The sequence below is a fragment of the Xenopus laevis genome, chromosome 6S (assembly GCF_017654675.1).
Source record: "Xenopus laevis strain J_2021 chromosome 6S, Xenopus_laevis_v10.1, whole genome shotgun sequence".
Taxonomy (NCBI): Eukaryota; Metazoa; Chordata; class Amphibia; order Anura; family Pipidae; genus Xenopus; species Xenopus laevis.
The window spans coordinates 92210421-92232525 of NC_054382.1; positions in this window are offsets into that span (position 1 = coordinate 92210421).

Sequence of the window (22105 nt, forward strand, 5' to 3'; positions counted from 1 at the left end):
ACAAAGAATGACTTAGATGACTCAATAACAGCAAAGGGAACCCTATTCTTGCTGTAGGCTAATTACACACTAGGCTGTTTCTAAGCCTGTGCTTCAATCACATCTGCTCTTTTCAAAAAGGACAAGTAAATGGAGGGACTGGAGGAGGAGAGGGTGATCCACAGTATTAAAAGCAGCTTGAGGGAGAAGGAGCACAGAAGAAACTGGGGAGTGTGGAGGGAGGGTAGTGAATGTATAGGGGGTTTCAATAGTGTAATGTCACTTTTGATGGTGTCAATTTTGCTTTAGTGCTCAGCAATATGATGAGAAGAGACCAATCCACACAAAGGGGGTGGGGAAGGTGAAAAAGTGTTAAAAGTTGTCCCGTTTTTTATTTTTTTAAAGAAAGGAAGTTAATGAGTGTATTACAGTATGTTTGTTTAGCTTAGCAAAGGTTGGTATTGTAGGAGAGTTTAGCAGATTTGTAGCTGCAGAAGTCTGATTCTAAACAGTGATGGTCAAGTGTACATGAATGTTTTTGGAGAACTTTTGCATGATCAGTATGCCAAGGTTGAATCTGTTTGGTTTTGATATGTTCTGTCATACAGTATAACAGGAATGGTGCAAGAGCCAGGGTTGGACAAAATGTTCCAGCTGCCAGCAACAGAAAGGTTAGAAAATCTATGTGGGAATGGGATTGGTAAATTCTAAATTTGTATGAAGAGGGTAAGTTACCTATCTTCCAAATATTTTATCCTCCATGTTTCCTCTTTGTACTTACATGCTTCTTTAAAGGATTTTAAGGAGAAAAAATCAGCCTCTCTACTTTTCTCACATTCTTTCTCTCTGGAGTGCCTGCCGCCGGAGTGCATGGCAGGGTCCCTTGAGCCTTGGAGAGAGATGCCTATCCTTTCAGCTGCTGCTAAAAGATTCTCCTCTCCGGAAGTCCTGATGAGAACGGATTTGCATAGCCAGCCTGAGTTGCAGTTACAGGAGCTCTGAGAGATTCAAGGCAGGACAGGGTCTACAGCCCCCTGCACGACATTCCCATGCTCTGTCTTTCAGGAATGTTTGAGCAGAAACTAGTCAGTCAGTACAGCCTTCCAGGGTATGCTTCTCTCCAGAAGTACCATAAGCAGGTGTCCAGGGAAAGGTCTTAGGTACCTTGGGGGCAGAAGCCAGCAACCTGGCTGCTCAGTTGCCACCAGTGGATGCCCCTGTCCATAAGTCCCCAGGGGAAAGAACCAGCAGGGTCACAGGACTCTGGAGAGAGAAGCAATCAGCTCGGTCTCTCAGTTGCCACCATGTGATGCCCTCTCTGAAATTCCCAAATGGGAGGAACCAGCAAGATATAGGCAAAGTAAGGGCAAGGTCTTGATGGGGAACCACCATATACCCAGGGTGAGGAACAGGCTGGGGAAGCCTAAAGCAGGGTCCCTTGAGCATTTGGGGAGAGAAACCATCAGCCTGGCCTCTTGGTTGACGCCAGGAGATGTCCCTCTCTGGAAATCTCTGGGGGAGAACCCTGCCACGGGAGAACAGGCATCCTCTTGGTTGTCACCAGGAGATGCCCACTTTAAAAGGGAGAGGAACCAGCAACAGGAGCCCATACAGTTTCAGGAGCCTTTGGGAGATAATCCATCAGCCACATGTGTTACATGAGCCTTGGGGAGGGAATTGCCCAGGGCAGGGACCCAGGAGCCCTGGGGAGCAAAGCCATCAGTGCAGCCTTCCGGATCCTTACAGGGTATACTTCTCTCCAGAAGTACCATTAGCAGGTGTCCAGGGAAAGGTCTTAGGTACCTTGGGGGCAGAAGCCAGCAGCCTGGCTGCTCAGTTGCCACCAGCGGATGCCCCTCTCCAGTAGTCCCCAGGGTGAGGAACAAGCTGCAGGAGCCAAGAGCAGGGTCCCAGGTGCATGGGGAAAGAATCTGGCAGCAACCAGCCAAAGGAGCCCAGGGCAGGGTCCCTAGATTGAAAACCACCATATACCTGGATAGGTTAAAAGAGCAAATTACAGGCAAGATCGAGGGAACTATCATATACCCAGGTTGAGATACTGGAAGTGGGAGCCCAGGGCAGGGTCACAGGAGCCTTTCGAGGAGAAGCCATTAGCCTGGCTTCTCGGTTCATGTCCAGGGATGCCCTCTCCGTAAGTCTCCAGGGGAAGACACTTGCAATGGAAGCCCAGACAGGGTTCCAGGAACCATGGGGGAGACAGGAGCAGTCCGGACACACAGTTCTTGCCAAGGGGCACCCTATTGGGAGGAACTGGCCAATAGGAGCCCTGGGCAGAGTCAAATGAGCCTTTGTGAGATAATTTGTCAGCCTGGCCTCTCGGTTATCGCCAAGGACACACCTTTCTGAAAGTAAACAGGGAGAGTGATAGGCAGGGGCAGGGTCACAAGAACCTTAGGGAGAAAATACATCAGCCTGGCCTTTCGGTTCTGTGAGGGTATGCTTCTTCCCTGAAGTGCCAAGAAGAGGTACCAGCTGTGGGAGCCCAGGGAAGGGTCCCAAGAGCCTTGTGGAGAGAAGTCGACAGCACAGCCTCTCGGTTGCCACCGGGAGATGCCCCTGTCCAGAAGTCCCTAAGGGGAGTAGTCAACCACGGGAGCCTATAGCAGGGTCCCTAGATGGTGAATGACCTTATACCTGGGTGGGTATGCAGGGTATTCAGGGTAACCACTATATGCCCAGGGCAGGGTCCCAAGAGCTTTGGGGAGAAACACTGTAAGCCCAGTCTCTCCTTTTCCCCTAGGGGTACTCCTCACCAGAAGTGCCAATAGGAGTTCCAGCCACAGGAGCCCCTGGCAAGCTCCCAGGTGCCAAGTGGAGGGAAGCCTGACCCATCAGTTCCCGCCAGGGAGCTTGGAGAGATTTGACACAGGCCAGTGTGTACACCCCTCTGCATGGCACTCCAATGCTATGGCTTTTGGGCATGTGTGGGAAAAAGACCAAGGCCCACTGCACGGACTTTGGAGCAGGGAACCAGAGGCAAATCAGTCTGTACTTGCTGTAATTGCACAATGCATTCAGAGCCAGTTTAAGACTAAATGTGGCCCTAGGCAAGGTAGTGCTTTTTGGCATGTAAAGCAAGTTGAAAATTTTCCTTGGCCATGCCACTTGCTGGTCACACTCTAACATACCATGCCCATTTTACAAAATAACACTATTTCCCATGTTTTGAACATAACATCAGAAGCACAAAGTGCACCAGAAGAGCCCTGAGATGAGAAGCTGTCAGTCCAGCACCTCGGTTGCCTCCAGGGGATGCTCCTCTCAAAAGTCAACCTCTTCATTAGCATAGAAGCCAAATGTTACACTGAAGAACATATATATTCCAGCAAGCACACTCACAGTTGTTCCTATCCTTGGCTTTAAAACGTATATTGAGCCACTAATCTTACTGGGGACATCTAGTGGTGAACTTTTGCATGCAGCTTTGGTTAACTAAATGAGTTATTGTGGGATGTTGTGATCTGGTTGTAAATAGACACCTTATGGGATAGTTGGAGCTGCATCTGTACCTACCCTTTAGATGTTTCTAGTCACTATATTTACAGTCCCTATATTGTGCCGCAATACATATACTTGAACTTCATGTTGAACTTGATGGAGATATGTCTTGTTTGAACTGTAACCTTATTTTATATTTTTGTATTACATTTTACAATGGTTTTCTAACCTGACCATTACATATTATTATCATGGCTTTACTTACTGACTCTACAAACAGTCAATATCATATAATTTCCAAAAAGCATCAGAAACGGGGTCAAGAATGTTAAAAGAGGAACAACGAATAGATGTATTCTCTCACCTAAGACTGGGTAGCAGAGTCAAGACACAAATTGAGATGAGAGGAAATTTTCTGCCAAAAAAGCTGCATCCTTCAGTAAGACATTTTTTGAGGGGAATGTTACATTAAAGGGCATGTAAAGGCATTTTTACTTTCGTTAATGAAAAAGAAACCTATCTCCAATATACTTTAATTAAAAAATATGTACCGTTTTTTATAAGAAACCTGACTGTATGCAGTGAAATTCTCCCTTCATTTACTGTTGTGGATAGGAATTGTCAGATGGTCCCTAACTGCTGAGCAGGGAAACAATTATACTTATGAACAGGAGCCCCCGTCTTACTTCCCAGCCATGCAGAACTCAAGCAGCTTTGTTTATGACGATCCCTAAGCAGCTCAGACCACACTGAGCATGTGAACAGTCTTAGTCTTGCAAAGATGGTGACCCCCCTGTAGCCAACTTTGAAAGCATAAATTATTTGTTTGATTAGGCTTGTGGGTCAGTAAGTTCATGTTTATATTTAGTAAACAAAATACAGCATTTCTAGCCTTATTCTATTTTAGACTTTACATGCCATTTAAGAGGCCCATTTACTAACAAATGAATTGTGTTTTATCCCATAAATCACGAAAATCTATCAGAATTTTAGAGGTTTTCGAATTGTCTGAAAAACTTTTAGAGGTTTCGAGATATTCGGGTGTTTTTTCAGATCGTTCAGCACTTTTTTCGTTCATACTTTTTTCATCTGAACTTTTAATAAATTCAATAGCAATCATGGTTTTAGAGTTTGTGAGCGTAGTTGTGGTTTCCAAAACCACTAAAGTCTGATCTTTAATAGCCTCCATGTACAAGAAATAAGCAGTCGACCTGAAAAAACGTGGATTCCATGTTAAGCATTATATAGGGCAATAAATCTATTCCTAATCACTATACTAATTTGTTTGTTTTTTAAATAATGATGCCTTAAAGAATTTAGAAAAATACAGTAGAACAGGATTCCTTTTAGAGGAAGCCTTCTAGACTGACATTAAATTTCATCCTGCAACTCTGCCCTGTCGTATTTCCTGGTGTACAGTCCAGTTAGCGTCTCCGTTATTTCCTTCCCTGCTTTGAATCCTTGATCACTTGTGCAGAACTAAATTCACAAGCTGCTTTACTTGCAAGCCCAGAACAAGCAGAACTACCACCGTTACTATGGTTACGTTCCATCTCAATTTAATCCGCTGCAGCTCACATTTATCACTTTGTTTACTGGTTAGCAAGTTTCCTTGCACAGAGAAAGTGGACAAGGGCAGGATATACAAAAATCATGACCATTTCATGTATTATCCGAAAAAAGAAAACTTTTCTTAGCTCCAGTTGCAATGAGGAATATATCAAAGTTATCAATCTGCCCTTATTGTTCACAGTAACTTAATTTAAAGGGACACAAAGCTTTACATTTTTTGCTGCCTAACTGCAGGGAAATAAGTGTGCTAAATTCGTTTTGATACATCATTGTACATTCTCTAAGCAAAATACAAAGGGAAAAATAAAATCGAAGTGTAGCCGTATTTTGGCTTAAAACAGTTAAAACTAAGTAGTAGGGCACAGCATGGATTACTTTAGAGCCTTTCATTAGGATGGGCCTTCGCTATGTGGAGCAAACACATTAGAGTGTTGTTGAACTATACATCAACACTGCCCAAAATATAAAAGAATAGAAATGCCAGGGGTTATTTGCAAAACAAAGAATCCAAATCTTTATTCAGTATAAAGCACCATAAGATTGAAAATATTCACAGAACACGAGGCAGACACAGGTGTTAGTAGATAAAACACAGATGGTACCAAAGTAGAAATAGCTTGGAAAGTTGAAAGTTCCTCCTCCCAAGTTGTCAATACCTCATGTGGTCCGGATCCCCTATAGTAGACATGGAACAGGAATCGAACATAGCTTGTGTCCCTTGTCAGTAATGCGGTGTCTTCACTATTGGCAAGCAGAGGCTAGGGGAAAGCTACTTCCTTCTATGCTCCTTGGTGGAGCACAAATCTGCTCTTAGCTAAAGCTCACTGGGGGTCGAAGGCTCGAAAATGAAATGGGTGTTTGCGTGATTGCGCCTTGTTGATCCCAGGCTCAATAGAACATCAACCCAGGTCAACTGATGCAGGCCAAAGAGGAGTACTACCCCTTGCCAATCACTATGGTACAATGAGGAAGGAAATGGTCATAGGCCTAGGCTGATGAGAGACAAAATGCAAATTAGTACAATGGTTACACTAGCGAACTGTGATGATCTCTAATTTCACTCTTTGATAAATATACCCCATTTCTTATCCCTAGTACTAAGCTAAGCAGGCTCTATCAATGTAAAGTTTACAACTCTGATTGAGGATAAAGTTTCTTTACATCTATATCTTAAGTTCATAGAATCTATGATTTGTCATGGAGAATAAGTAGATATAATGGCCCAAGAGTCATTTTCTCACCTTCAAGAGAAATTGCAAGAGAGAATCAAAGTGCATGTTTCTTGTTTTTTTATTATTTCATGAATCCATCTTAATTAGAAGACCTCTGATCGATCATTTATTTGCTTCCTGTTATAATAAAGTAGGATTACAGGAGTTAGGGGAGGTTATTTATCACAATTTGAATTTATGTATTTTTAGAATTTTTTTTCAACCACAAAAAAAAATCAAAATGTTAAAGTCATGAATGTCTCCTTATTTTTTAGAAGATCTGATTATAAAAAGTACAGAAAAATTAATATACGTAACAAAAACAAATACGACACAGAAAACCCTGAAATCCTTATTTTATAACAATATAATATTGATTTAGGTTAAAAAATAATTTATAAAGTGTCTATCGTCACTAAAGCATCATGGTAATTTTGTTTTTATTCGATTACTCCTGCTGCTTTTTTGCCTCAAAACTCATATTTAGCTTGTCTTGCACATTAAGGGGCCGATTCATGAAGCTCGAGTGAAGGATTCGAAGTAAAAAAACGTCGAATTTCGAAGTGTTTTTTGGGCTACTTCGACCATCGAATGGGCTACTTCGACCTTCGACTACGACTACGACTTCGAATCGAAGGATTCGAACTAAAAATCGTTCGACTATTCGACCATTCGATAGTCGAAGTACTGCCTCTTTAAAAAAAACTTCGACCCCCTACTTCGGCAGCTAAAAGCTACCGAAGTCAATGTTAGCCTATGGGGAAGGTCCCCATAGGCTTGCCTAAGTTTTTTTGATCGAAGGATATTCCTTCGATCGTTGGATTAAAATCCTTCGAATCGTTCGATTCGATCGTGCGCTAAATCCTTCGACTTCGATATTCGAAGTCGAAGGATTTTAGTTCCTAGTCGAATATCGAGGGTTAATTAACCCTCGATATTCGACTCTTGATGAATCGGCCCCTAAGACACATTACAATCTGAAGTAAATCTCTTCACAGGAGGCAGAACATGTACCAGAAGAAAAGAAGTATTTCTTCTCAACATGACAATTAATTAGGAAACTTAAATCCACCAGGTTAAGTGAGATAATAAAAACAATATTGCCAACCCTAATGTGGCAAATAAAATAAAGAGTTAAGGTTTCTTGGAAATTGTAAAGTAACTGTCAAGAATAACTATAGCAATCTATTTTTCTCCAGCAGTCATTATATTCTAATTAAAACGTTAAAAGTAAAACCATGTATTGTAGATTAAACAGTATTTACAAATGTTTTTTGGCAAGTTAATATATCCTGGAAAGATATTGATTTGGAATTTCCCAGCTTTGAGGAGGTCACAGAGATTTTTAATATGTACATGTCATCTGGGTCCTAAATAAGTTGCCGCCACATTAATTACATTTATATCACAGATCATAGACATATGTATATATCTGTTTATATGGTTTTGTGAATGCATGCCAGGTACAGATTTGGGGGGGCATATGTTTGCTGTTGCTGCTGGGTTGGGTGCTGGCACAGGTACATAAATACTTGGGGGCAATATGATGGCTGCTGGGCTTGCTGGCACAGGTACAGGAGGGCTGTATGTTGGATGGCTGCTAAGCTTGCTGTACAGGTATGGAGGGACAGTAGGATGGATGGCTGCTGGCACAGGTACGGGGGGCTGTAATATGGATGGCTGCTGGGCTTGCTGGTACAGGTACAAGGGCCGTAATATAAATGAAAAAGTGCTGTACATTTTCTTGCTTTCTTTATTTAAAAACCATCATGGTAAGGAGGGAAATGTTAAATCAGCTTCAAATAAACTCTGGAGAACCACGGCAATTCAACATGTGTGAAATAAAGACACATTGAATTGCCGTGGTTCTCCAGAGTTTATTTGAAGCTGATTTGGAAGGTTTGTGGCTGGACGGGCTGCTACTCTGTTGGAGATAGCCTGAATACAGTGAGTGAGGGATCACCAAAATATCTGAGAGGGAAATGGTAAAGCAGGACAAGGGGGTGCTGATTGAAGCTCTTGCCTAGGGTGCCAAACTACCTTGGCCCGGCCCTGGCAGGGATGGCATTCATATGTGAAAAAAGTTAAGTCATATTAAGACATACCCTTAAATCCCTATGCCATCTCCTCCCCTGTGTATAATACAGTATCCCTAGCATATAATTAAACACCTTAGGGGCCCCTAACAATAATTTTCAAATGCTAACAAAGCCCCAGAACAAATACCAGGCTTGTGTTCCATAGGGATCATAGGACAGGCAGAGTATGGCTCACACAGGGAGCATAGGGAAGGCAGAGCATGGCACACACAGGGAGCATAGGGAGGCACAGTATGGCACACACAGAAAGCATAGGGAGGCAGGGTATGGCACACACAGGGAGCATAGGGAAGGCAGAACAGAGCAGGAGACAGGGAAACCTATCAGGACCACTCTAAGATGTACTACATACAGTGACACAGTGCTGGTGCCCCATTAGCTTTTTGAATAAAGTGTGAACAGTACAGGGCTTTAGGGTGTGAACAATAGATGTGTTACAAGTGTGAACAATGCAGGGGGTATTACATATGGGAACAATACAGGGGATTGCTGTCTGACTTTGAGGTTTAAACAATGCAGGGGCCATTTACTCTCTGTAGTGATTCCTTTTAAATCTTACACATGGTAAGCAAACACAGTAGATAGACTTTCATGTGGAGAGCCACACAAGGGGGCGGCGGGCTTCCAGTTGGACAGTCCTGCTGTACGCCATTCTTTTCAACGTGAAACATGGAAGGGCATTATAGACACGGTAGTCAAAACACCTCATGTTTCAAGATCGTACTTAACTGCAACACCCTTGAATTATTACTCAGTGCTTCCTGGCAGACAGGAAAGCAAGGGATTGACCCTGGGGACCTTTACATAGATATGGTGTAATGTTTTATCCACTCCAGCATGAGGTAATGCAAGTTTTATTTTACTAATATTTTACTCTGTCTTGTATGTCTTTACCAAATATTTGCATAAATGGTTTGAATTAATTTCATCTGAAATGTTCCCTGATTGTCAGGAAAGGAAGCTTTTCTTCCACCACTCAATTGCTGACACTAATAACATTTTCTACCCAGCGCAAACCCCAAACCACTTCATCATACCAGGCTTTTTTATTAACAGTATGTTCAACACTTAACTTCTTCCTCTCTGACCTTCCAAAACTGGTCACAACCCCTTTGTATTCAGGTAGAACAATTTCTGCATATTTAGTGGAACACCTGGAATAGGACAGACAGAGACCAAGACAGCAAAACTTATATGCAACTTTACTATATTCTCTTGAGAAAGGGCTAAGCCTTAAATGTGGTCTCTCTCTATCCTATTCCATAAATCTCCTATGTTTTTTGGCTAAGTGAAAATTTGAGTTTAATTTACTGATACACACAGCCTATCTACATTCTTTCAGCAGTGAGATTCTATTTGGTCTTACACAAAAAAACGGTCAATAGTCTGAAATTCCTTTGTTCTTTAATATCAGAACTCTGCCGTCTGACAAACCCAAGAAAAGAGAAGAAAAGATGAACAAAGTAGAAACCTATATATATATATATATATATATATATATATATATATATATATATATATATATAGATATATATATATATATATATAGATATATATATATATATATATATATATATATATATATATATATATATATATATATATATATATAGATAGAAAAATAATAAAATAATGTAGAAGTACACAGTTCATGTAGAAGTCAATGGCCGATGATTCCTTTAACAATTGGAACATGTTTTCTTACCTTCAGTATTCTCGATATTTATGGCTGTTTGTGCTGATTTTTGTTCGATAATCAGATAAATTTGAGTTTTCCGGGTAAAAACTCGATACATTTGAGTTTTCTTAGCAATAATTCGAAAAAGTTGCACGATTCCGATGGACGCTCTATTTTGTCACACCAATTTTATTGAGAATTATCATTAGTCAATTAAGGGCATTCGAGTTTGGGAGTTTGGTTGGAATTTTTTTTAAGGTGAGAAAAATTTGAGTTTTAGTAAATAACCCCCTAACTTAATACTACACTTACACGTTTACGTGTAAAGCATTTTCATGAATACATTTTAGGACAAACACAGATGAAGGAGATACTGATACATTACAAATTTATATAGGCATGTGAAAGTAATAGAGGCTCGGGGAGCTAAGGTGTTAGTATCAAATACATACAATTATCTGGTGTCTCAAATCTCTGCACATATCACTATTTGCACATGTCACAATCTGTGTAATGTTTTATTTTACATTTTCAGTTTGCTTTACCACTAAAACAGTTGTCTCAGTAAAATATGTATTCGTAAATTATGATGTTGGTAGGAGCTTTTTCAAGGTCTAGCATACACTGCATTGTAAACAAATACTTGGCCGTGAATTGGAATACAAAGAAAGTATTGAGCAACAAGATGAGGACAACATGTTTCTGTATTAAAATAATATATTGAGAAAAGAAAAAGGAAACCTGCACTATAAGAGAAAGAGGTGGGAAAGGAAGAGCCAAAGAATGTTTTAGAACCTGGTCTTAATGAACCTCGCGGATCTGCCTAGTCATTTATTTTATCCTGAATCCTGAAACAATGTAGCTACATTGTTTTTAACAATACTAACCAAAGAAGAGACATGAAGAATGATTATGGGCAAGGGCAGACATGGAGTTTTTATGTTGCGTTTTTAAAAAAGCTCCGTTGGGCGTAAATACACCACTGAAACCACACGCGTCAACATGCGTTTTCATGTGTTTTTCAGCACATAGGTTTCTTTTCCCAACATGCACTTCTCATTGTTCTCATTCCCCGTAATTCCACTGGCTGGAAATAGATAATAGAAAAGCTATTTAGAAATAGAAAAACTATTTACATGCAAAATGTAGCAGGAATGATCATCGATATGCAGTTTAATTATGCCACTGGCCGTGAAAATGTATATGAGCCATTTATCTCGCGAGAATTTGGACGCCATATTTTAAATACGCTGCGTATTTACGAAAAGTGTGGTTTCAAACTTACAAATCCCATAGAGTCTTTTGATTTGGTAGTTTCTTGATGTATTGGCGTTTCTGCTAAAAAACGTCAATACTGGCAACCCGTGGTGGATTTCAGCTTGCAAGCGCCCTGAGAGAATTGCCATAGTGTGTTTTTCCATTAGTTTCAGTTAGTTTTCAGTGCAGTTTATGCGTATTTACGCCAGACTGAGCTTTTTTAAAAACGCAACGTAAAAACACCACGTCTGGCCTTGCCCTAAGTGATTTAACAAGGCACTGTACTTTATTACCCATTTACTAAACATTAAACTTTGTGGTACAATAGTAAAAAAATAAGAAAAACACATCCAGCAGCAGGGAATTTCATGAGACCTGAAGGTCTGACTCTGGGCCACAAAGGCATGGGGCATATCAGGGGCATGGTCTGTTGTGAAATTAAACTTGAAAGTCTAATATATTTCCATTGGGGCAGGATATCAGGGAAAAAGGTGTTGCGCGGGGGAAGATGGAAGTGGGGTTTCTGGAGGGGGGGTGCGGCTGGGGGGGCCAAGGGTGCTTAGCGGCCGGGGGGCCCGGAGTGTAATGTGAGGGCCCGAGGCTGTAGGCCTGGTTCAACACTGTGTGCTTATAAACCAGGCCCATTTGCTAAGTATGGGACCCCATGATTTCTGAGGGTAAATTGGGTGGTCCATCCCCAATGATATTAAAATTGTCATAAATATTTTGTGGATGAAAACCCAAAGTATGGGACCCAATGATTTCTGAGGGTAAATTGGGTGGTCCATCCCTGATGATATTAAAATTGTCATAAATATTTTGTGGATGAAAACCCAAAACTGTACCCTGATTTTAAGGTGAGTCCATCTATTCTGTAGTTCTTGGCGGACTTGACTTGAGGCAACTATTATTCTTTCCTGATGCAGTTTCTATGCTGTCGTGATTTTCCAGACTTTTATTTTGACACATGAAATCATTTTTCAGATTTTTAGTAGCACGCACGTCTTAAGTTGCCTTGAAAACTAACACATCAACGCGCTGATTGTCAGATTTGTTCTGTAGCTGACACATGCTGCTAACTGGCAACCAACCTAATATGACTCACCAGTGCAGGTGCATTTTTTTAGTTGTGATTTATTTACTTTGAATTTAAAAGCTTCTACATATGTGTGTATATATCTCTTTGACACGTGGAGTGTTTAATCAGTGTGCCTCCACTAATTTTTTTCTTCTCTTTACTCAAACAGGACATTATTGAACTATAGAGGGTACAGAGAAATAAATAAATTGGTAAAGGTATGGAAAATCTCAGCTATGAGGAAAGATTGGCCGGGTTAGATTTGTTCATGCTGGATAAGAGGCGTATAAGGGGTGATATGATAATTATGTATAGATATATAGATATGTATAGATATATAAAGGGATCATATAATAATCTCTCTAATGCTTTATTTTACCAATAGGTTCCAGCTGACACAAAGTCACCCATTCTGATTAGAAGAAAGGAGGTTCTGTCTAAATATTCGGAAGGGGTTTTTTACAGTTAGAGCTGTGAAGATGTTGAATTCTCTCCCTGAATCAGTTGTACAGACTGATACATTAGACTAAAAGGAGAAACAAACCCTTTAACAAAAAAAACCTTACCCCCCACCACGTAGAACCCCCTCCCCCCCAGCCTAGCTGCCCCCCCGGGAAATGCCCCTAACTTTTTACTTATCCCTTAGTGCAGAGTCCAGTGCTTTGGCAATTTCCGTCCATTTCGGCACATGTGCAGTTGTCACAAACCGGTAAATTGCTTCAACTGCGCATGCACCGCTTCACTGGTCTCCATCTCAGCTCAGTAAAAAGTTAGGGGCATTGTCCTAGGGGGGCAGCTAGGCTGGGGGAGGGGGTCGACGTGGGGTGGGGGGGTAGGGTTTTTTTCGGTAAAGGGTTTGTTTCTCCTTTAAGAAGGGGTTGGATGGCTCTTTAGCAAGAGAGGGAATACATGGTTATGGAAGATAGCTCATAGTACAAGATGATCCAGGGACTGGTCTGATCCATTCATCATGAAGTCAGAAAGGAATTTTTCCCCCTCTGAGGCAAATTGTAGAGGCTTCAACATAGTTTTTGCCTTCCTCTGGATCAACTAGCAGTTCAGCAGGTTATATAGACATAGAAAGGTTGAACTTGATAGACGTGTGTACTTTTTCAACCTAACTTAACTTATCTTTCTAATGAAAGCCACAATGGAGAATGAAACATATATATATCATTTGTTTAATTTTGATTTACTTCAAAAATGCAAGTATCTAAAAGTAAATTATAGCATGGGTCCCCAACAGCCGGGCCGCAGACACTCCTGCAGTGGGCCACCGAGCCCAGCACACAAAAACAAGGCGCGCCCAAACTTTCTGCCAACCCCACCCCTGACCCCACCGACGCCATCCCCGACCTCACCCCCTGGTCCTTGCACAAAAAAAAAAATTTTTTTTCAACGATCCCCGGTCCAAAAAAGGTTGGGGACCCCTGGATTATAGTATGTTGGCTGTGTCCATGAAATGTCAGCAACAAGTAATTTTACCTCTGCATAACACAGAACAATATGGGGCCCATTTACTAAGCTCGAGTAAAGGAATAGAAGAGAAAAAACTTCGAATGTTTTTTTTTGGCTACTTCGCCCATCGAATTGGCTACTTCGACCTTTGACTACAACTTCGAACGATTCGAGGGATTTAATCGTTCGATCAAACTATTTGCGGTAAATTGTTCGACTTCGATATTTGAAGCCGAAGGATTAACATTCGGCAGTCGAATATCGAGGGTTAATTGACCCTCGATATTCAATCCTATGTAAATCTGCCCCTATGTCTTTGCAGCTGCAATGTCAGTAAGATGTCCATGAAAAAAAAAGATGTCATTGTTGAAATAACCTGTAGCAAAAAGCCATATTAAATAATAGTTTATGTCTTAACACGTTTTGGTGAAAGGTCTATTAATATGTCATTGAAATGCACAGTTTGCATCTGGATGAACAGACGAAACGTTTCTGCTGAACTGAGCTAGTGGTGAAAAAAACTGTTAAAGGTGAAAATACAGTGATAATTAGATGGATTTAGATGGCAGCAAAAGTCATAGAACAATGCTTCAAGCATTGATCAATAGAACATTTCAATTAAAAAAACAGAATGGATAGCCCTTGGGCAAGGTACAATATGCTATGCTGGTTAAATATCCCATTAAAGAAAATGCCTGGCAATGTAAATCTGTTATTTAGCTTTGGACATGTTAAAGATAATGTGAGGGTTGTTAAAAATACATTAAAGGATATTGTCTTTTAGAGACTATAATGGGCCTAGCATTTGTTTAAAAAAAAGGGGAGCAAAATAGTGTGGCCAAAACTGTTATGCTTGTGCTGTAAATAAACTGCAGCGGCACATACACGTCTGTATTATGAAACAATAAGGAAATGGCAAAGTTGTGCACCAAAATACTACACAAACTGCCCCCCTGGTGCTAAATTTCCAAAATTTCCAGTCCATTGCAATTCTCTTTTAGGATATAAAATAACTACATATTTAACAGCTATTTAATTTCCTCACATGTACTAAAAGGTGATATTGCGCATGAATAATATTATCAACCTCTCTAATTGTTTGTCAGGCTTGACACTTACAAAGCTCTTCATTAAGCTGTAAATTAATGTGGCCAGTAAAATATTATGATCTATGCCTCAGGGCATTTATCTTTTCAATTATTATTCAAGGATATTCACCTTACATGCTTATTTCCTAGAATTGTAATGCATGCAATGTATTCTTCTTGGTGCTGCATTCAGCTTTCTATTTCTCATACCCCAGAACAAAATATTCAGCAGGCAAGGCAAACTTTTTAAAAGTACTGTATATGTTACTTTTAGATCTGTAGAAAATGGTATTAAACTACTAAATTGAAAGGATTTTTTTAAGTTAAGGGATGACATATGGATTCCAATGCTTGCATCCTGCGAGGCTACAGGATGCTAGTTGTAGCTATTGTATATGTTACGTCCATTAAATGATACAGACCGGATTTTATAGCTGCACTGAAAAGGTGCAGGTTTATAGACACCCTTTTAAGTCATTTAGGAATGTAGGATGGCATGGTACCTAGAATGTCCTGGATATTGTCATATGTAAGCACAGATCTTATGTAAATACAGGAAATGTACTAAATGTCCCACTCATAGTAATCTGATCAGGAGAAAGGAGACTCGATCTGCACAGTTAAATAATTAACATGACAGCATAAGAATCCCTTTATTTCACAATAATCTTAGATGTGACAAACTTGTACTCAACAGCAGTACTACATTGCAAAAGAAAGCAATGATGTGATAGTTCAGAAATAATAGCAAGTTCTGATGCCTTTAATTCATTATGACAAATAACGTAATAAATCAAATTATAAAGTTATCTTACCATTTGGTTTTGACTTGTATGCCTATTTATGGCTCTTAGAAGAATGGGGGAACACCATTCTTCACACATCCGTGAATATCCAACAAATAGTTGTAAACTCTTACTTTTCAATTCTACATCTACATTTGTGACTTGATATATTCCTCGACCATTTTGATTTGGTAAAACAGATGGTTACCAAACTATGTGCACTCTTGAAAAAGCTGCATGGTGTGATAATAGCAAATGAATAGCACCTGAAAGTTTAATTTTCTTTGCACTATTTTATAAAAGTTTTTATATCAAATTTGGAATGTTGGTATATCGTCCTATACATAAATGGAAACAACAAAAAAGATTTCTTCTTCAAACTATTTGTGTCCCGTAATTTCTTGGTTTTAGAATGTGCTCAAAATATTATAAAGAGGGGGAGCGGCAGTTCAAGTCGTTACCATTGGTTAGTTCCTGAGTAGAGTAATAGGAAGTTTCTTCCAGTTGTATTTCCAGGGTTAGGAAGAATCACAATTGGCATTAGGTGTATTAACAAATGTGTCTGTGCATGTTAAGTGCACTATACAAACAATATAAACCATATAAACAATACAGAACAATACAATACGATGCCTGCAGTGCCTCCTACTTTTTATTTATTATTTATTTATTTATTTTTCTCCCTCCGTCTCTGAATTCTCTAGATGGGAAGTACTGTTTTTTTGTATTATAATCATAACCATTTCTAACTAGAAAGGAGGGCAGGCAATTCAGTTTTAATCTTTATGAAAGAAATCATTTCAAGAAAAGCAATTATGCTTGTATAGTTATTAATCCCTATATAGGGGCATTGACTACACACCAGGTGAAGCTAGAGTGTGCCCCTTAGAACCAATTCAGCAGACACCTTGTTCCCCTCATGCTGTGATCTGATTTTCTGAGCAGTTGGTAGCATGGGATGGGGTGGGGGGGGCAGTCCAATAGGCCCCATTGCAGCCTACATCCTCTGCAGCTTCATTCAATAATGCAGCATTATATTCAAGGGGGGGGGCTATACTGTAGATTTCTGTACTCTGGCATGGAGCCCTGCAACAATTTGCGAAAAAGGATGGCAATTGCACCCATTTTATGCACATTGCACAATGACTTAATGGTATGGGATCCTTTATCCAGAAACCCCTTATCCAGAAGGCTCAGAATTACAGAAAAGCCATCTCCTTTCTAAGCAAATCATTCTAAAATGATTATTTGTTTTCTCCAATAATGAAACAATACAGGTATGGGCAGTAACGTAACTGGAGGGGGGCGGGCCCTGGTGCGGGACGTTCCGCTGGGCCCCCTCCGTACCAGATTATTTGACCCGAAATCGGCCGATGCGGCCGAAAATCAGCAGTGCACGAGCTGCCGGGGGGCCCTGAGGGGGTGCGGGGCCTGGCCCAATTGCACTCCCTACTCCTCCGGAATTTCCGCCTTTCTTTAATTTGGTTCTTCATACCTTAAATCTACTAAAAAATATTTTAAATTGATATAAAAAAATAAAAATGCAGCATAAAAACAGCCATCGAAGCTACTCCCACCCCCCCCTATCCAAGACTACCACTGGATCCCTCTTTCCCCTCCCCCCTCCTTTTTTTTTTTTTTTCTCCTTTTCTTCTTTCTTAGTTGTTCTGTTCCCCCTCTCCTTTCCCCCTATTTTGTTGCTAGACAGACATGTAGCACAGAAAATAACTTGCCTGAGATGCCTATTTTGGAATGAATATCACTAGACTCTTTGGAGTTTGCCACAGATGGAAATCCAGGATTTGTTCCATGTAACATGTCTGTCATGAGACTTTACCTTGTGGATGTGTACTATCTTGTTTTACTGTCTTATTATATGCTATAATAAAAAACATAATAAGAAAAAAAAAAAAACAGCCATCGACTTCAATGTATTTTATGCAAAAATAAGTAATAACTGACTTCATTACGTTTAGCAAACTTTCACAGTTTTGCGGTTTGCACATTGCTAATGGTAACTAATGCTGCATATTGGTGGCCAAACAATCATATCTGGTTTATTTCATGTTTAAATTAATTAAAGGGGACCTGTCACCAAAAAAAATTATTCCAAATCCTATTTTATCTCACTAGTCAAGCAAAATTAACTTTAATTACACTATACAAATTATTTGAATCTTATTTCCTTTGGTCTGGGAATTCATTTTGTGGACACGGTTATTAAGACAAGTCTTGCATCTCAAAATCTTGTTTGTGCACCAGAATGGCGGATCTGATGTCCATCCCCATGCACTGGTTACTGGGGAGTGCAGTGACATCTAGTAAGTGCTGCATTTAAAATGAAAGTAATTGCCTGCCACAACAAAGTTTATTTATCACAAGCTCTGTGGATTCTTAACTCACAAAGAGTCAGAACCCCGAGCAAAGAAATCACTGAGTTTTTATAGACCTGTAAAAAGGGAATTACCAGTGGGAGAGCATAGAGATATCACTGCACAGCACAAAAAAACAAAGAACTGCACTAACAGAAAAACAAGTGGGTCTGCCCTCAAGGTCAGGGTACTAGTAACCATTAGTAAGGGCAACCACGAGAGGAAACATACACGCCGGCAGGGTCCCTTCAAAGGAGTGATTAACCTGTGACACTTATGTATACATATGTGACTAACTTGTTTTAAAGTATTTTTTTAACTTAAATGGTTACACTATTTTTGTATTTCTTTCCATTGGAGTACAAGAGCGAATCTAGAGGGAGATCTGCTGATAATACTCAGGCAATATATCTAATATTCGTCTTGTGAGTAGGAAATTAAGCCAAAAGGTGGTGGTAATTGATTGGATGTGAAGAACTAGCTGCATGTATCACTACTGCATGTATCACTATTTTTCAGCACCGGGTGCTTTTGCAATATCTAAACTTGCTGCACAATTTTAAAATATAACATTCAGATGGGCATGATGCCTGACAACAAAAAATATTATGGGCAGTGTTAGAAATATCACTATAAATATAGCAAAAGATTTTCACAAGGCTGTTCTACTACTGTATAAAACATACCGGTACTATAGTAATATGGAGTGGGTGACAAGCTTAGCCAAGTACCCCTTAAGGAAGAAGCTGCTGATATACAGACATATCGGAAATCTTAAGCCTTTGCTTTCAGCTTCAAGGACTGACCTATAGCAGGTCTGTATTTCCAAACAGAGAATTGCTCATAAATAAGAGAACAGAGTCTGTTGAGCCACTATACGGTATGTGGGGGCCTGACAGTACAGCTCCGTTGGTAAAAGCTTTAGTCATGCTGAAGGTGTTTTTTTACAGGTGATGTCACAAATCTATATGTCTTGTTTCCTTGGACATGTTTCATGGAATTGATGTACTGAAGCCTCTTGAAACATTCATTTTATCAGCTGAGCAGCTGACTTTATTTAGAATCCAAGTTTGACTGAATAAAAAGAAATCGTATCTTCCAGTCTCACAGAACTCTTTCTTCCACTGATTAATTGCTCAAAAGTTATCTTTCAGAATGAAATCAGAGACATAAAACTTGAATCTGCAAGAAATGCACTCTATAAACCTGACTTGCCTGACACCAGGTCAGACTGACTCCTGGACAAAGGTATCAGGTAGCTGTTATGTTTTATATCAGGTTGCACACATACAATATATTTTACATAGGTATAATCGATGCCATCCAGGTTTGCATGGACGTTCCAGAAGCGCATTATCAGGCCTGCTCGGTGTCACATACCTCAAGATATGTTTCAAGAAGATTAGAAATGTCTTGATTGCAGCTCTGGATTGTGGCAGACAAAATTATACTGTATATTTAAATAACACAGCTTCTAAAGTTCTGCTTGCTGTAGTTAACAGGTAAATAACAGGTAAATAGGGCAACATGTGAAATGTTGTAGTATGCCTAGATCTAAAGGCTGCTGTACTTTAGGGTTATTTACATAGGTAATAGTGAGCATATAACTACTGTAAAGTTCTGCTTGCTGTAGTTAACTGGTGAATAACAGGTAAATAGGGGAACATGTGAAATGTTGTAGTATGCCTAGATCTGTATATATAAAGGCTGCTGTAGTTTATGGGTTATTTAAATAGGAAATAGAGGGCATACAACTACTGTATGTGGCATGAAAGCTCATCATATATAGAGATGGAATGATTTAAATGTGGTTGCTACAGTATGTAGGATAGGATTACTATTCATATGAATACTATGTAGGGATAGATGTCTAACACAGATCTATAAATGAGATCTATGCACATGTTAACAAATACCAATCACAAACAGGAATACAATTAGGTTAAACTTCAGTTGTTCTCTCCTCCTGTTGGATTTATATAAGATATCATCTGCAAGAAATAGCGGACATATGGATGGTATATAAACCCTAGCAGAAATATGGGTGCCTTAGCTGGACAGACAGAGACATAATGTATACATTCTAATTGTGCTAACAAATTTGATTTATGGGAAGTTTAATTATAGGGCCTTAGGTGTAGTTTGGGCCAGATTTATTAGCTGCTTGTTTTTTTACTTTTTTTTTAGCAGTAAAAGAATATACTGGTAATAATAAAAAGAATTATATAAAGCCAATTAAAAAATTGATTAGAATTAGCCATTCTATAACATACTTAAAGTTAAACACCACCACAGTATGGACTGTCCCCAACCTTTTATACCTGCGAGCCACATTCAAATGTAGAAAGCGTTAGGGAGCAACACAAGCATGAAAAATGTTTCTGGGGGTGCCAAATAAGGGCTGTGATTGGTTATTTAGTAGCCCCTATGTGGACTGGCAGACTATGCAACCAAAATTTACCTCCAAGTCAGGAATTCAAAAATAAGCACTTGCTTTAAGGCCAGTAGGAGCAACAGGGGTTGGTGAGAAACATTTTGCTCATGAGCCACTGGTTAGGCACCAGGCCCGGACTGGCAATCTGTGGGTTCTGGCAATTGCCAGAGGGGCTGCTGTCAGATGGCATAGAAAGACTCTATTTAGTGGGCTGGTTAGGGGCTGTTTGGAATGCCAGGGCCTGTTTTGACTCCTAGTCCAGACCTGTTGGGCACCACTGGAATTGGGCATAAGAGAAGGATCTGTGTGTCTTGTATCTGCCCTCCATCGTAAGCATGGCATTGGCAAAAAACTGTTTTTGCAGAAAACAGGAAAGGAACTGCAGTGTTTGTGCCAGTTGCACATTAAACTTGTATTTTATATATAATATGCACTAGCAATACCCGCGCAAAGATTTGGTAATATATGATATAATGCCTATAAGCCAAATGCAGAAGCATGACAGCTGATTGAGTTATTATGGTTATCTCTTTAGGGTGAATCTGCATGTATCTGATCATTAGACTGACATATTAGAAAGGCAAAAGAGGGACAAAGAAAAGAGAAGGAAGCTGTGAAATCATGCGGACACTTCATTTGCTCAATTACAAGTCTTGTCATTGCATCTAATTAGAGGAGTTATTATTATTAACGATGGAGCAAGACACGGTTACTTTTCGATTGTTTATTTGCTTTGGCATCGCTTGCCCTGTTGTAACCTCTTCAGCGTGCAATCCATATGCAAGCTTTGCCAATGCACAATATATGTATATATGCATTTAGTATTCATTCTTTCCCTTAACAAATCCACCCCTGGCTTTCTGGCTGTAAATACAGTAGAACCCCTCATTTTACATCCCCTGATTTTAAGTTTTCCTTCATTTTTCATTGTTGTTTTGTGGTCCCACCTATATATATTGCATTATACATTTCCCTGATTCTACATTTTCCTGGATTTTACACTACAGTATGTGTGGGTGATGTTAGAGGCAGTTCCATATTATAATGTATTACCTGCTGCTGGGGTTCTGGGAGTTGCATTCATTAGGGATGCACCCAGCATCAGACTGGGGGGTGCAGGGCCCACTGGGCCACAGCCTCAGGGGCCCCGCCACACCATCCCCTGGGCCCCCCAGCCGCAAAGTCCTATCGGCCGAGAAACCACCCATCTCCACGCCTGTGCATGCGTGTGCGCGCGTACATAACTTTTGCGATGTGACCAGGGTCCAGGAGGCAAGTGGAAACTGCAGTAAACGGTTCTGGGCTGGCGCCCCCTCCCCCCGCGCATGCATACAGGAGGAAGTGCAGAAGCGGCTATAGGCTGGCAACCCCCTGTGCATAGTGGATCCTGCAGCTAAGGTGGAAGTGCAGGGAGCGGGTCTGGGCTGGCAGGGCTCTACAGACCCGGGGCCCACCGTGTTTTTTCCCGGTGTCCCTCCGGCCCAGTCCGACCCCAGATGCACTGAATCCAGCATTTGGTTCAGGATTCGGGCTTTTTTAAGCAGGTCGGATTCGGCCGAATCCTAGTGCCTGGCCGAACCGAATCCTAATTTGCATATGTAAATTATAGGCGGGTAGGGAAATCACGTGACTTTT